The 17934-nt window shown below is 41.0% G+C and overlaps 1 long non-coding RNA gene across 1 annotated transcript; it reads left to right on the top strand.

The window, feature by feature from the left end:
• The first annotated feature begins 4430 nt into the window (after positions 1-4430).
• Positions 4431-6362, top strand: LOC146546251 (uncharacterized). The gene is made up of 3 exons (XR_014890737.1): positions 4431-4725; positions 5505-5565; positions 6050-6362. It is a non-coding gene; the product is annotated as an uncharacterized LOC146546251 (long non-coding RNA).
• Positions 6363-17934: the final 11572 nt, after the last annotated feature.

Genomic DNA, 17934 nt, shown 5'->3' with positions numbered 1-17934 from the left:
CCATTCAGTGTTTTCAGGCGGTCAGCTGGCCTCAGCTTTTGGAAACATGATGTTGCTGAACCTAAGCTGACCAACCTGCTTCCACAAGCTTGTACAGTCGGCACCAGGCCACATAACCTTCTCCATTGCAAACATTGAAGATTTTTTCAATAAGTGTCACTGATGGTTTTCTTAAGGCTACACAGCTGTTTAGTCCCAGCTGCTCGATGTATCGTGTGTGTGGAAATGGTTTTACTGTCAAACATGGCCGTGAGTTCTGCTGTTGAGTTTCTGTGATTTCTCTAATGACAGTCACTCAAAACTTCATTCTGACCACAATTATTCCCTGAACCTGTGGTTCATCACCATCCTTCTGGCGTTACTAATGACTTGGATAGTTCTTAGCCCAGTTTTAGTTGTAAATCATCACAGTTGTTTTCTTTGCTTGACTCAGGTCAATAATTTGCCCCACGTGAAGCTGTTTTTGTCCACGACCATGTCTTCCAACATGGTTGTTTGAGAAACTATTCACTGCATCAGTTAGAGTTACATAACACAGCTGAAACACATTAATGAATGCATTAATTATCCAATGAAAGGCCCTCATTTGTTTGTTTAGTTAAATCCAGGCAGTGGCTTTGAAAAACTGCAGCAATTTTTTCTCCAGTTTTCAAAAAAACTTGTAGATTTTTGTAAAAAAAAAAAGAAAAAGAAAAAGAAAAAAAAGACATTTTGTGGCACAAAAGATAAGATTGATCCCATATGATCGGGCAAAACAGGTTATCTACTAATGAGAAAGTTGGTTTTCTGTGTGCCAAAGTATCCTCGGGAAATCTGAGTTTATTGGTGAGTAAGTGTGCGCGAATATTAGACAGAAAGAGATGAAAAGTGCTCGTGTGAATGACACATGTTGTATAAAGGGCTAGAGTATAAAAGTGCTGTATAAGAACCAGCAGATTTCCCACATGTAACATCATTTCCTCAGGGATTAATAAAGTATTGTGATTCTGATATATATATAAAAAAAAACCTATAAAATGTATGAGTTTCAACACTCAGTGTGCGTTTGTGTGTCTGTGCACAGAACGGCCTCTGTGCTGTTTTTCTTTTCTTTAAATTCTTTATTCGATACACGTGGATCCACAGTTTCCCGTTGGACATCGTGCTGATAGACGGCGTGATTCGGACACAGATGCTACGTGTGCTGCCGTCTGACAGAGAGGAGGCGAGCTTGAAATGTTGCAGTTTCCACAGTGAGTTCTTGCATTTGCTTGTTTTTGTCCTTCTTTGTACTTATTTTACACAGAGTCATCTTTTTTGTAAACATACGGTGAGCAAGGTATTGTTGCACAAAACCAGAATGTCCACTGCTGGGTACAAATTAGTCAGCAGCAACTTTCCAACTGGCTTATCGAATGAGAAGTATGGGCAGAAATCTGTGCCATCAGAAACTGAATTTGAATAAGTTAAATTTGAATTTGAATTGCTCAGATTGAATCTGAATTGTAACTTGAATAAATGCTTTTGAAAACTGAATTTGAATTAGTCTAATTTGAAATTGAATTTATGGTTTGAAAATGAATTGATTTGCTTTGAAACTGCATTTTATCCTTTAAAATTCAGCTCTCGAATACATTCAGTTTCAGTTCTACAATTCAATTTCAGTTCCAAAATTCAGTTTTTTGGAACTTACATCCGGTTCCGGTTCAAGCGCAGATTAATAGAACTACGTTTTACTAGCGGACCGAAAGTGTTACTGACGGGAATCTACAGCGTCTTGAGCTGAATTAAGACTTCAGAAGTCATTCGTCATGTCGAATGACCAGCAGATAAACTCTCAGGTTGGTGATAAATGTACTACATGTATAAGAACAAGCGTCATGTTAACAAATGATAGCCGTACGGTAACTTTTATGCTTATTGCAGCTGCTAGCTAAAAACGCTAATTTAGCGTAGTTTGCCCTGAATTCAGCTTTGACAAACAAATATGATCGACTGTTTCTAGTAGAATTCCAAAGTTGTCATCTTGGACCCTCTCAGAGTACCCCCTCTGTATGCTTGCAGAGACCCCTACAGTAGGGAAACATGCAAAACGGTGTCCAAACCTTTGTGTTTTAGCTTTATTTATGTCTTACACAGCATCCCAACTCTTTAGCTAACTTAATAACTTTAGCTAAAGTGAATAGTTAGTCTAATTCATTAGTGCAGCATTACTGGATCATCTCTGTTTGAAGTGATATACAAATATCACTGTGTTTAACTACCATAATAATTCTTAGGGTACTGAGTGCATGCTTAATTAGTTTTTTTTTTTTTTTAAACATACTGCTCCATTACTATGTTTGACAGGCTGAAGTTGTCGGGTCACCTCCTAAATCGACCATCTTTTACAGGAGTTTTGTGCCAGAAATGGAGTGTCCACTGAAGACTGAAGATACTGAATCTCTACGCCTTGCCATTGATCCTTCTTGTGCCTTCATCTAGACAAGAGACATTAACTTAACCACTCTCATATGCTCTGTACCTACATCACCTTCCCTGACAGTCGTAGCTTGGCTCATCTGAGGGTGAAATTATAAGAATGTGTTATTTTGCAAAGTGTTCTCTAGGGTTCCTAAATAAAATATGGCATTGAGGTCATTTCTTTTGAATTAATCCCTTCTTCTGAAATATAAGAACCTCTCCTGGTTTTAATGGCACTTTGGATTTCTTTACTTTCTGTTCCACTTCCAACCCCAAATAGATGCTGACACAGTAACATGGAAGAGGGAAAGACGTTGGAAAGGACTACTACAAATAAACCTAATGTCTAACAATGAAAAGTGTAAAATAAGAACAATAATAATAATAAAGATAAAAGATGAAGTAACAAGTTTTTAGTTTTGTTTATTCCAAATGATCATCCAGATGTCTGTGACATGTGATGACAAACACCATAATGGAAGGCCTTAGTCATCACATGCTTAAACTCATCATATATTTTTGCATATGCTGAACAAATATGGAAGCCCCAAACGCAATTTCATTGTTCTTGACAATGACAATAAATAATTAAATACTAAAAAATACAGGCAGTCAGACATGCTGTAACTGTGGGGTAGAAGACAGCATAAACACCATACAGCAGGGGTCTCAAACTCCAGTCCTCGAGGGCATGGAAAAGTTGCATGACACTGGCCCTTGAGGACTGGAGTTTGAGACCCCTGTCATATGGAATATGACAGGTGTGGTTGAACTGCATGAAGACTCTGAAGTTTCTCTTCTCTTCTGGCAGGACAGGAATGTGGCCTTGTCCTGTGAGCCACTGTAAGGATGTACTTAGAGTAGAACTGGACTGTCACCGGCCTCAGGCTCTTCACCCTTTTCAAAGACAAAGCAGTCATTTAGATAAAATATTAGGTATTGTTTACCTGTAAATGCACAAAGTCAATTTAGAAATGTAATTATTGTCAAGAGTGAACAAGCACTGGTAGTGTAATCTACAGCTGTGGCCAAACGTTTAGAGAATGAGAAGTGTTGTTTGCTTATTTACAAAGTTTGCTGTTTCAGTGATAGTTGTATATCATATTATATCACTTCAAACAGAGGTGACCCAGTAATGCTGCACTAATGAATTAGACTAACTATTCACTTTAGCTAAAGTTATTAAGTCAGCTAAAGAGTTGGGATGCTGTGTAAGACATAAATAAAGCTAAAACACAAAGGTTTGGACACCGTTTTGCATGTTTCCCTACTGTAGGGGTCTCTGCAAGCATACAGAGGGGGTACTCTGAGAGGGTCCAAGATGACAACTTTGGAATTCTACTAGAAACAGTCGATCATATTTGTTGTCAAAGCTGAATTCAGGGCAAACTACGCTAAATTAGCGTTTTTAGCTAACAGCTACAATAAGCATAAAAGTTACCTTACGGCTATCATTTGTTAACATGACGCTTGTTCTTATACATGTAATACATTTATTACCAACCTGAGAGTTTATCTGCTGGTCATTTGACATGACGAATGACTTCTGAAGTCTTAATTCAGCTCAAGACGCTGTAGATTCCCGTCAGTAACACTTTCGGTCCGCTAGTAAAACGTAGTTCTATTAATCTGCGCTTGAACCGGAACCGGATGTAAGTTCCAAAAAACTGAATTTTGGAACTGAAATTGAATTGTAGAACTGAAACTGAATGGTGAGAAGTGAAACTGAAATTATTCGAGAGCTGAATTTTTAAAGGATAAAATGCAGTTTCAAAGCAAATCAATTCATTTTCAAACCATAAATTCAATTTCAAATTAGACTAATTCAAATTCAGTTTTCAAAAGCATTTATTCAAGTTACAATTCAGATTCAATCTGAGCAATTCAAATTCAAATTTAACTTATTCAAATTCAGTTTCTGATGGCACAGATTTCTACACTGAAAAAAGTCTAACATGCAGTCATTCATTCAATCTAATAAGTGCCATTCAAAACAGAATAAAATCATTGATTTGATTGTGAAACCCTTTCTTTTTGCATTTTAAAATACCACTTTTGATTTGGATGAAACTAAATATCTGTACAAAGGACACAACGCAAAGTTTTTGATTTCTCTCAAAACATATATTTCTTTTCATGTTGAACAGATAATATCTTTAATTTGAGTCAAAGTGATTTGCACTTGAACACGCCCACCAGAAATAGACCGGGACCCATTTTTATTCTGCATGGCTGCTGGAAACATCATGTCACATCTTTGATTAATTTCATCTGAAAATAAACGTAAGTAAAGCCAAGTGTGTTACAAAAGCTTTTATAATTTGTATTGCCAAAATCGCAGAAAATAACCCCATTTAAGCTGGGTCGACAGCCACCCCTAATTTTTGCATGATTGTAGCTGCTAGCTACAAGCTAGCTAGCTATCCTGCGCAATGTTAGAACTGGTTACCAGAAACCGACCATCACAGTCAGGAATGCAAGTTAGGCAAAAAGCCGTTTTTTACCAGTATACTAACTAGCTAGCGTTACCACGATGCATCGGTGGTGGATACAGCTAGCTAGCATAAGTTCATAGTTCATAACATTCATAGTATAACTCCGTGCTCCGCTTCGTTTGAATTTTTCTGGTGAGCTCGCGGTTTCTAGACACAAGCTTGTGTTTGTGCGCGCACGTTTGTCTCTCTTCATATAAATATCTGTGTGTTATGTGTGTGTACACCGAGCGCAAAAGATAATTATTAATGTGCATGATTTAGAGACAGAAATAACACGCCAGCATATAAGATCAATGACATAAGACTAATTCCTTCAATTGACTTTCAGGCGCGGCTCGGAAAAATGTGCATTTTCTGAAGAAATTTTAATTTTAACAGCATTAAATTGACCCTATGCCAATTTAGTTGCTAATGGCTGGTCTGTAGACTGTTTGGTAAACCTAAATCAAATTATAGTACTAGCTTTTTATAAGGATGTGTATGTCATGTTACGTATTTCTTGGTTTTTCTATGTAATGTGTTTTATAGAGAAGTAACATTATTCTTTTTTTTTCTGTATGCTTTCAGAACCACAGATCGCTCCATCCATTCCATGGCTGAAGCATACATTTTCATTTAATCTGAACAGGTATCATTTTGCATTTACACTGCACATCCTTTTTAAACATTTCATAATAATCTAGACCCTCCATCATTATCCTCTCATTCACCTTGCTGATGTGTTGAGGACTTGATAAAAGAATACATGGTATGTCCATATCTGTTCTGTCTCTACATGAGATGCAGTCTCTTGATGTAAATTTGACAACTCTGCTATTAAATGCAGTGATTAATGTAGGACAGCAACGATTAATCAACTCATCAAGTTAATATCTTAGGGTTCTGTATTGTTTTCTTTTTTTTCTTGGGCTTTGTGGAACATTTATGAAAATTTTCCACCATTGATTTAATTTAATGATTATGCAATTCACAATCTGATTAGTCAAATAATTGTTCTAATAGTCTGTGACCAAACAACTATCAAAATAGTAGTTTATTATGGTCAAAGATTTATCAGGTGTGCCAGACTTCAGTTCTTCACTTGTACATTTTGTTCCATATTTTACCTCAAGATATCCCAGAAAGATGAAGCTGAGGAAGAGCTGCAGAGTAACCACCATGGCACTCTTCATCTTCAGGGACAACTCAAGCCTCCTACATCAGCGTCGAGACATCGGGATAATCATTGATGGTGTGGAAGTCCTGAATGAGTTGCCTTCTGTGGCAGCTGGAGTGGCAATGGTCTTTGGACTCTGTTATGCTCTTAATATGGAATATCCACGAGGATTCAGGTTCACCTTTGAGGCTCTTCAAAAGATTATGATGGAGCTTGACTTTAACAAGATGACCTCTAAGATTCGCAAACTTAATTGTGAACTTAACACTGCACAGTGGTGTGTTTGCATGCATGTGTGCATGTGTATGTGCACATGCATGTGCATGTGTGCTTGGTTATTTTCTTGGTTGGCCTGCAGTGGTATTCTACATTCAAAAATTATAAGAACACCCATTTGAAAGGGAGATTTAAGTTGATTTCATTGATACATGTGTAGATTTTTTTTTACATTGTACAGGCACAGTGCACATATAAACATTTTTGAGTACTTGCAAATTGGTTTAAAAAGAGTTTTTATAATGGTTTTATGCCAGTTTTAGACAGGTTGCAGGTTTTATACTGGTTTTCAAAAGATTGCAGGTTTTATAAAACAAACATTTCTCTAATCATTTCTGCCGTAGCACTAAATCTGTATATTACTAATCCTCTCTATTGATTATAGTTAAAATGGTTTGGAACAATAAATAATTTTGAAATAATTGGTTGGCCAACTGTCTTGTTTTTTATAGGAAATGCAGAGCATTTTTGAACTGAAATAAAATGAAATGTAAAAAATATAGTTTGAATATATGTAAATCAATTACCTGGCTTCAACACAAACATATTAGTTCATGTTAATTTGGTTCGATGTGAATACATTAGGTTGGTTAAATTTCAATATATTAGCTTGGTTCAATAATTAAAATATGGTTCTATGTAAAAAAATCAATTTGGATCAATGCAAAATTTAAAGTTTCAGTCAAGTCTAGTAATATTGTTTATATCAACATAAAAGTATCAGGTCAAATCAAGTGACTCAATTTGGATTCTCTGAAGCCAAATATTTTGGATGTGACAATTGGACATCATTTTTTTTTATTTGAATAGGGTTATTCTTTTTACAGTGTACCCATAGAGAAGCTTTGCAGGAGTCGTTGGTAAACCGGAGCTCTGGCCTTCGTGCTGAACTTCGGCACAGTCGCCTCTGCTTGAGGACATTTCTGTTTTGGGTTTTACAAAGAAGACTGTCTGGCTGAAAATAACACTTGACTTGTTTATACTTCAGATACTGTTTTAGAACCTGAGTGAACAAAACAGACCTTGATTTAGAAAAAAGAAAGAAAGGAAATTCTTATCTTTTGTTGTGGCAACACTGACAGTTTTCTATGTGGATATGGGAGCCGGTTTTCCAGAGGAAGAAATACAATAAAGAAGGAGGCTTGAGGAATAGTGTTTCTGATGCAGTGGGAGTCGAGGTTCAGCCATGACTGTATGTCATCTAGTCTGAATGACAGGTGGAAACTCAATTTTTCCCTGACATTGTGATAAAAGAGAAATGTCACTCCATCCACGGCAGGCGCTACTGCTTCACAATATCTCAGTGGAGAGCTCTGACTGTGAGCGAGAGGTGAGAAAATAAGGAGGAATTTCAAAAGCTCGGAAAAAAGCCTTACGACCTCAGAAGTGTGTTACGTTCATCCGATGTAGCACAAAGCTCCGTTCACTTGGCCTCTCGGGTCAGATTTAATCCTATTTGTTCACAACGTTGTGTCCCTTTGTCCTTGTTTGACATTTGCAGTTGGCGGTTATTTTTGGTGCTACTCAAATGAATTCATAGTACAGAGCAGGAGCTGCATGTGTAGACTCATCTAACAGCACTCTAGGTAGGTTAGTGGGATAAAAAGCCATTCACTCAACCTATTCTGCTCCCACTGAAAAAGAAAATAAACTGGCGCTACGCACAGCACCTGAGAGCGAGCGGGACAAGCGTGAGGAGAGGAGGCATGTGCGTGCCTCCAGCTGGCGTCAGACAGCGTGACCACCACAAAGAGATCTGTTTGGAGTAGATTCCACAAACTTAGTCCTTCAGACCTGTGACATTTAATCTCACTAAGACCTCATTTACTCTGTTCACCGGGTAACAACATTCCTAAGATTAACAACGAGCCCGCGCCACAAGCCTTTAGTGGAGCAGAGCAGTTTGTACCCATCCAAGCACACACACTGCACCTCTGTGTGATAAATAAGAAGCCGTTGTTCTGCTCTATACAAATATCAGCCCTGGTTTCAGGTGGATAAAAACTGTGGCAGAAGTCGGCTTTCCCGTAGGAGGAAAAGGAAAAACAAAAAAACTTCCAGGTATTGTGTGAGGACAAGCCTCGTCAATAGTGCTGGTTTCATTATAAGGATATTTGCTATGCAAACCTGAGGGAACAATGTTAGCTTTCTTACTGCAGGTATGTTCTGGCTGCCAAAACCTGGGCAGCGTGTAATGTTTACACTCCTCGGTGCCAGACTTTGTTTAGCCCACAGTGTCACTGGTGTATGACAATGGGACCAATGTTCCCATCAGGCACTACGATCCTGTTGTGTGATGTCTTTAATAAGCGCTGGGCCAGCTCAGGTAATCAAATATAAATGTGAGTGTTTGCTTGAGCAGTGGCTTTCATGAGTGAGGTGGAGGGGTTCCTGATCATCTCTATCAGAATGGTATAGGTGTAATAACAAGCGCCTGATTGGCTCATCATGTACAGTGTATTATTGGTGGCCACTTCTTTAGGTACACGTTCTCCAGACCACCCTTTGTCTTCAGGATTGCCTTCAACAAGTTGCTGGAAATGTTCCTCAGAGATTTTGGTCGGTCCTGCTGAGGTCTGTCAGCTGTACATCCACAGTGGGAATTTCCACCACATCCTGCTCTACTGGATTGATGTCTGGTGACTGTGGAAGTCTTTTGAGTACAGTCACGTTCAAGAAAACAGTTTGAGATTATTTGAACTTGATGAACTGACATGGCATCTTATCCTGATAGAAGCACAACCAGATGATGGTATACTGAGGTCAGAAAGAGATGGACCTGGTCACCAACTATACACTGGTAGGATGTGGTGTTTAAATTATGCTCAGAGATCCAAAGTGTGCCAAAAAATGATCTCCCACACCATTACATGAACACAGCCCGCCTGAACTAATGATTGAAGGCAGGACGAATCCAAGATTTAATGTTGCTCACACCAAATTCCCACACTGCCATTCAAATGTCGCAGCAGATGTGAAGACTCATCAGACCAGGAAACATTTTACAAATCTTCTGTTGTCCAGTTTGAGTGAGCCTGTGTGGACTGAAGTTTCCTGTTCTCAGCTGACAAGAATGACCCGGTGTGGTCTTCTGCTGCTGTAGTCCATCTGCTTCATATTGTGCATTCAGAGATGCTCTTCTGCATGTTGTAGCAAGTGCTTATGTGATTTACTGTTGCCTTGTTATCAGCTCCAAGCAGTCGGGCCAAACAACAAGGCATTTTTAAGCATATTCTCTGTAAACCCTAGAGATGATCGTGCAGGAAAATCCCAAATCAGCAGTTTCTTAAATATTCAGACTCGCCCGTCTGGCACCAACAATCACCTTTTCCCCCATTCTGTTGCTCACGTTGAACTTCAGCAGGTCATCAGGAGTTGCTAGCCCCGATTAGATATTTGCGTTATTGAGCAGCTAAACAGGTGTAATTACCGAAGGGGCCGGTGAGTGTAGAGTATGTTTGTATAAGGGATTACCTGCAGTATAGGAAAGCTATTTTGGTAATTTAAAGTACAAAATATTACTTCAATAAAAAGATAAAGTGATCTTTTCCTATCTGTCTGTCTAAAGGGCATGTTGGTAAAATATAGTGAATAGTGGGTAAGATACTGACTGGGTTTTTTTGGGTGGCTCTCTCATTTTATAAAAAAACCCCTAAATTTAATCTAAATATCAGCTCTATTCATTTATGTTACAGAAAGTAATGCGTTTATTTGCTTTTCTTTTGTTTTTGTTTTTTTTTCCCGATGGGCTAATTAACAGTTTATTAATAAAATAAAAGGCAGAGAATTTGAAAATAATTTGCTGCAGCTGTAAAACTGGTCTGGGCTAGTGTGTTCCTATTATTTTGTCCACAGACTCTTCGCTCTGCTTCATCTGATTTTATTCCACATTAATTATATATTTTTTAATTATTTCCCTGTGTTGTGTCTGCTTTTGTAATAAAACGTGTTGCTATGCGAGGACGGCGAGCGCAGTGAGCAGCGCAGTGTCACAAAGCGCTCCGTCCCGGGTTTTCCCGCAGACCCTGCGTGGCCCAGCTGAGGTGACTGGCAGGACTTGTTTACTGGTGGGGAGGCTCGCAGAGAGAGAGACGGAAAGAGGGGGAACCTGAGGGAGAGCGATCGCTAAACGGGAATCCAAGTTTTTACACTTGACCCGTCTTTTTAAGTCTTTTTTACGTATCGTTACCTCATCGTTTTTTTCTCCTGTCCTTTTCTTCTGGGCTGGCGGACTCGGACTGTTCACTTTAAGCGTGTTTTTGATTTTATTCTGATTTTGAACTCTCGTCGCCGACACCGAAACCTCGTTTGTTTTGGATTAGCTAGCTAACGTTAGCCGTTTAGTCCCCTCCAGCTAACGTTAATCTGAGGGAAGGAACGGGCGGCGTGGTGTGGCGACTTCCCTCACCTCACGGCGGCAGCGTGCACGGTGAATGCGGGCATTGTTGTTGTTATTTTCTGGCTTCTTTTACTCCTCGCGGGGAATGTGAGAGCAAAGTGGCGTTTTTTCAAACCTTTCCAGGTTAGTTTTCCCCTCTCCGCCGTTTTGTCGTTTTTACGGGCTTGCGGTGGTCAGCGGGGTTGAAGGAGTTCAGAGGGAGGTCGAAGCGAGGAAAGCTGCACGTTTTTCCTGCCGGAGTTTCCTGGGATGTGCTCCCTGCTCAAAGAAAAGGGAGACGAGCTTGTGTGAAGACACCAGGAGGTGATATAAAGACTTCTGAAAGAAAACGAGAGCTCAAAGGCTGCCTGTGTTTTTTTGGGGGTGCTATTCACAACTCCAGCGCGTGTCTGCGTGAGGAAAACAGCGTTTTGTTTTTGAAATACCTCCCGGGGTCCTCCCTCACTGGAGCGGCACATTACAGGGAAATGAGCCCGGGGCCAGCGGACCTTCTTAGGGGATCTCCAAACTAGCTCTGTCTGTGTGTGGGATTATTATTATTATTATTAATAATAATAATAATAATAATAATAATAATAATAATAACATTTCCCCCCTTGATTTAGCGGGGCACCAAAATCAAACAGATGAACGTGGACTGTCGACTTCACTTCTGGAAAATGAAATTTTTTACTCGCACATGTGTCGCCAGAACCCAGGATCACGTTATTTAGTGTCTCACGTACATAACACATTTGGCACAGAAGACAGTTATCAATTTATAACCCCCTTACAGGGGGAGGAAACCTCAAATCGGCTGGCTTTATTGGACCTTTTTAAGTTTTTAGCAATTTCTTAGTTCACTTTAAACATTTCTCCCTGAAGATTGGAATTTTTTTTGAACGACTTCAAGAAGCGAGCATAACTTATCCTCCAGCCAAAATGAGGCGGCTGACGCTTAAACTGCGAGCACAGATGGTGTTGTTTATCATGTGCACCTGCATTATATGCCAGTGTGGACTAATAAAAGGAGAAAGTGAGTATTATTTCATTTTTTTAATGACTTCTTATAACTCATAACTTCACGTGAGTGTGAAGTGTGTGTTCGCGGGAAATGACCCTGTCCTAAGCGCAGATGTTTGCATTATAACATGAACAATAGTGTGTTTTTCTTGAACCTTGCAGTCACTGCTGGGGGGGCATTTTCTTCTTTTTATCAATCAGCGTGATAATGTGAGTCACGGGACTGTTGCTTTCATTTTGGCGCATGCTCAGATTCTCCTCCAGGTCTAATTAAGGGGCTCGTAATTTCAGTTTTGTGCGTGTGGCTGATAACTTGGCGCACAAATATTAATTATCGGCTAATAAACCCCGCCCCTCTCGCGCCGGCTCTTAAAGGTACATATTTTAGCGGCCCGCGCTAAATGCGCCACCCGAGGGTCAGATTAGTGGCTGTAACTGGACGAGGGTGGTCCGCGGCAGCGAGCCTAAACTGGGGGCGGCAGGATTGGCCCTGCGAGGCTTGCTAGGCCTCTCACGCGCACACGCAGCCTGGATGTAAACAAATTAGCCGCTGAGAAGTGTCCGCATAGGTGGCGGGACAGCCTCCATCTGCCTTCCGCTCCAGATCTTCCTCCCCAGAGTCTGCGCCTCGGTTTTATTTCTTTTTATCAATGAATTAGCGCGGATGGTGATTACAGCTATACAGATGTGCATTGCCACAGATTAAACACGATCCAGCTGTGCGCTGTTTTGTTTTCAGCTGGTGCTTTAACACAGGGACACCGTGCACCATACTTGAGCCCACATTTTATGGGCCGAATGAAGTTAATGAGCACTGTTGCCCACTCTGGTATTTCTTATTTGTGTTATTTCTTATTTTTAAGGGTGATCTCAGTGAAATGAGAATTGCAGGGCCAGCTGTGAGGCCGCATTAGATGATGCATTTCTCTGTATAATAGGTCACTTGTGTCTTATATCTCAAATTAAATGAATGAATGAGACAAACAAAGTCTGGAGCGCCCGTGAAATCAATTATTGAACATTTTGGGTGTTTGTCAGCGTTTAACCTTTGGCCCACATTAATCCTTGTGAGATTTGTGTTCAGTGATTTTTGGACGACGTGTTGCCCAAGCCTCAGTGTTTTGTTTTTTTGGGTGTGTGAACTTGGTCCAAGTGAGCAGGTCGACCACGTAAATGTGTGGGCACCCATTCATAAAGTGGAACCTGTTGTTTTTCTTTTTGTCAGCAATGGTGGGACTCTCCAAGCTTCAGGTTGTGTTGCTTAAAATGGCTCCCGCCGGCCAGGTTCAAAGGAAACGATGTGGCTACTTTACACAGGTCATGTATGCAGACAGAACAGAGGCCCCTGAAAGGGGGTCTTATGAGACGGGCTGCTGGTACCCCTCCTTCCTGGTCTTTTTTATTTTTTTCCCTCTCTCGCGTCTCTCTCTCAGGGAATGGGGTACATGTCATTGGCTGTGAGGACTCTGGGAAGTGACCATATTTGGCACTTTTGAGATGTTTACGCCAAAAAAAGGGGGTGGGGTCGGGGCAACAACCAAAATACTTTGAATATTTCATTCTGGATCCACATGCTGCCTGATACCTCCATCTCAGACACAAGAACGAGAAGAAGCCGTCCTGATAAATAACCCACGCCGTAGCCGACTGCACCTCAGAAAACATGTAACAAATCAGCTTTCACAGGCTGTTGTTTGATTGTGATTGGCCCATTTGTCACAGTTAATCAGGAAAGGTTGTTCAGATGTTGCCGCTGAGCTGTCTCCTGGTCTGACTTGTGAAAAACAAGTTGTGCAACTGCCCACTTCTGGCCCCCGTCAGGCACGGCTGTGCTGCTTGTGAGCATGTATGAATATACATACGTGCACGGCTGTGTTTCTTTAACCAGCGTGGTCGCACAGATTGGCTCTTCCCTCTTGCGGTCTCAATCAAATCTCCAGAGCGGTGTCATTTATTCAGGAGGAGCAGTTGAAGAGTTGCTCTGACAGCTCAGCTAATGGAGAACCGCGTGCTGTTGTAAAAATCGAGGCTCGGCCTCCATTTGTCTGCGAGTTTGTCTGTAGCCCCTTTTGGACACTCAGGCACTCTTCAGTGAAGTGCACGTTGGCATTTTCCGACAATGCTGTGCACGTTGTGGAATGTCTTTGAAGTGGCCCACCATGTAGGTGTGTGTGTGTTTCACTTCGAGTATGTGCCCCAGCCACCCTTTGCTGTCTGCAGGATCTCATTTTTCAGCTACTGGCCAGCCTACTTCCTGGCAATGTATGTTTTCTATTTATATTTATTTGTGTGTGCGTTGATGAGAACACTGTATTAGGCTTCATCCGCATGTTTATGGGTGTTTCTTTTCATTTTTAAATGGGCAGTTTGTTTTGACAAAAGCCTGCGTTGGCGTGTTTTCACGCTCGGAGGTCGTTTCCTCTGGTCCGCATCAGTTAATAAGTGAAACTTGTGGCTTTTTTCCTGACGCAGAAAAATCCAAGTGAACCCAAATGCATCACTACGTCACCACACGAGAACGTTCAGTTTGCGTGTCTGAGGCGGGAGCAACATGGATAATTTACATTCATTTCACGGCTGGTTGCAAACCTGTACAGACCTTTGCGATTTAAAAGTACCTTCATCCTTATGAAATGTTATTCCTCCTCAAACCTGCAGCGTAAACCTGCTTGTCGGTTCGGATTGAGGTCGGTTCACGTTGGTAAACAGACGCTGCTGAGACCACGTCCTCCACAGGGTCTCAGTATGGTTGTTTGGTCGGCACCCGGGTGCGATTACTGCTTTCACATCTTTATGAGTGAAAAGAAAGAAGAGTTTGATTTTAAGGGACTAAACACCGCAGGTGTGTGGACGTCCTCGGACTTCTGGATAAGACAGAAGAGGAAGTCTTCACGTCTGAGGTGGTCAGACAGAAGTGTAAACACAGAAAGCTGTATGTACAGGCTAATTTAGCATTAGCATTCACCTGCACTTTACCATAGTTTGCTGGAACAGCCTGTGCTGCCTGTTTCATTGGCAACACACTGAATCTTTAAGGATTTCATATCGCGGCCCGACGTTGATTGCAAGTTGCTGCCGTTCATTTCGCACGGTTCCTCGTTCACAGAGGCAGTGGACAATCGGGGTCATGAACTGAGCCTCCACCGGCTGTGTACTGGGTCCTGAGTGTTGGCCAGGAAGGCGATATGTACTGCTACAGGAAATTAACTGTTGGGGTGCCTTTGCTAAGTGCTTCCTCCTTTGCTCTTATCTTTCCAAGTAGAGCAGGGCGATATGGCCAAAAATATTTATCACGATATATATTTGAAAATTTGCGATAACGATATAACCGACGATATAATTGATGCGAGACAAAATACAACTCCACAACATTACTAGTGCAAAAAGACAACCTTCAATTTATTTTCACTTAAACAAGAAGCTGGTTTTTATGTACACTAAAGCTTTATAAAAATGTAACAGTGCAAATGCAAATTCCTTGCTGAAAGTTTAACTAAAAGGCATTTCCAGTAGAAATGGGCTGACATATCCTGAGCATAACCATGTATAATATCCACTGAAGTTAAAAAGAGGTGCTTTGCAACATTAAACTGCAGTGTGCAGTACGTATTTTTCGGACCATAAGGTGCACGGGATTATAAGTGCCTTATAATCCCGTGCACCTTATGGTCCGAAAAATACGTACTGCACAAGCGAAACAAAGCAGTCAGATAAATCCAAACTTTATTAAACTCATTCTTCTTGCTTCCTCCACTTCTGTACCATTGATTCATTAATGTTGAATTCTCTGGCAGCTGCTCTATTCCCATGTTGTTGCAGTCTATTAATGACTAACCTCGTATTGTGGATGGATTATCTCAGTTGTTCTCCTGACTGACGTTTGGTCCGTTTACAGCATCCTGCCATGTGATTGTATTTGTCTCTAACCATCAGGAACCTTCACGTTAACTTTTATAAGTGGAAAAGTGTTAGTGTTCGTCCTCCAGCTTCACTGTTTATGTTATGCTAACATAGCTGTGTCGCTAGCGATCACGTAGCACATCATTATATACCAGCTAGCCCAACTTCAGTAACCCTACAAACGTCACTGCTGTTTAGTTTCCTGTCTTCATTTATGTTGGAAGTGATAGCAGAGCTGTACGTTTGAATTTTTTCAGAAATCTCTCAGTCAGAACATGCTATATCATGCTTAGGTAACTAGCGAGCTAACTTCCGCTAGCTTCCTGCTAACTTCTAACTCCGTTAAATGTAATAACTTTTGTTTTCATGGATGCCTGGAAGTTAAACTTCATAGTTACACCTGGTAAAGCAGCAATGCTGATCGTTTTATTAAAGATGAAAGAATTTAGACAGTTTTTAACTCTAAGTGATGCTGCAGTGTTGTTTGACCTGAAGCATACGGAGTTTAGGACCCAGATTACTCCCAGATTTAAGAGCATCTTAGTCCGACAAATATGACAATAACAACGGCCGCTTGCATGTTCTGCAAAAAAATGTGCTTTGTTGTGTATCTGACGGACAAACACCAAACCAGTTCCACATCACTGAAGTTGCACCATTTTTACAAACCAATTCTGGTTCATCTGTTTCACTCAACAATCGGCCATGTGCGTATGAAAACAAAGGCACTGCGCATGCGCGTTTTACTCATATTCTATCGCGATATTTCATTTTCCTATCGTTGCCTAACATTATACCGGTATTACCGTGAACGGTATAATATGGCCCAGCCCTATTTCCAAGTATCCCTTTCAACTTCTAACTTGCCACTGTGTGCATGTTCCGGCAGTTTTTATCAACAGCGGAACAAGTGGGGGATGGAAAACACGAGACGACTCTTCTGACTCCCACAAATTCACAGCTTGATGAGCCACTGAGTAAATGCATTTCTGCAGCACATCATTACTGTGCTAACATGTTAGATTTACTTTTAAAATGCAATAAACATAAAGCCTGATTGGCACTGCATACCTGCAGGTGTCTGAGGCTACTAACCATAGCCTCAGACACCTGCAGGTAGTAGGTGGTCAGAGGTGGAGGGTCCACTCTGAGTTGGGAACGAGTTGCTACCTCGATTAGAGAAGTTTAGGAGAATTTTAGGGTGTTGCTCACGAGTGAGGGGAGAGCTGAGCGTAAAAGCAAGGCTGTCGCTTTACCTGTCGAGCTACGTTCCCACTGTCACCTGTGGTCACGAGGGTGGGTGGGTAGTAACTGAAAGGAGGAGCTTGCTGATATAAACAGTGGGAAGGAGTTTCCTCTGACAGGTGTCTCTCCCAGAGAGAGGCCTGTAAAATCTGTGTGAATATTTCATGCGTAAAAAGACTCTCCCGTCTGTAATGCAGGTGTTGCACATCTGAATAAACAGATCTGACCAATCAGATCACTGGATTTGGCAACAAGTGCACTCGTACCTCGAAATGTGCACCTGTGCTTATTATACAATGATGTGGAAATGGTCTCCAACCACCATGATACTGATTTGAAACTTTAATACAGGTGAAAGCGCAATAAATGCAATCCATTATTATTAAATGTAATTACTTGGAATTCTTTTTTTAAATCACGGTGAATGAAAATCGTGCATTTTTACTGGTTTTGATGCTTACTACTGGTATTGTGACTTTCCAATACTGTGCCAATACCAGCACTACTGGTATCCGATACCGATACCAGTGTTGATATCGATACAGTCGATGAGTTTCAGTCTTCAGCCAAAGGCCTCCCAAAGCAGAGCAGCAGATTTTATTGGATGTTAAACACTGAAAATAACATAACGGCTGCTGTGGTGTGTTTAACAACACTGTATTAGTGTCCACACACAGGTTGCTTTTAGAGATGCTGTCTCCAAACAGAACAAAGCATGAAAGTATTTGGTAAGTGAGTCTTAGGCGGACTTTCTGAATGATTTTGCGCTCACTGTGACTTCAGGGACGATGGCTCACCACACTGATTTCCTGGGAATTTGCTCAGAAGTGCCAGATGTCAGAAAAATCATCCCCAATCTTAATTTTAGCCAGTCGTAACATGCTAGGAGGCAAATGTTGCCGCGCTGCTGTCACCTTGCAAAATAAGCAAACAGTCAAAACGCGTTGATCCCGACATAAACCTTTCATTACGAAGAGGAAACCACGCTGTAACATCTAACGGCCGTCGCCGTGATCAGG

The sequence above is a fragment of the Mchenga conophoros genome, linkage group LG23, assembly GCF_057382185.1.
Source record: "Mchenga conophoros isolate Kocher_MC1m ecotype Shallow Benthic linkage group LG23, M_conophoros_male_GT1.1, whole genome shotgun sequence".
Classification (NCBI taxonomy): domain Eukaryota; kingdom Metazoa; phylum Chordata; class Actinopteri; order Cichliformes; family Cichlidae; genus Mchenga; species Mchenga conophoros.
This window is presented reverse-complemented; position numbering and strand designations above follow the sequence as displayed.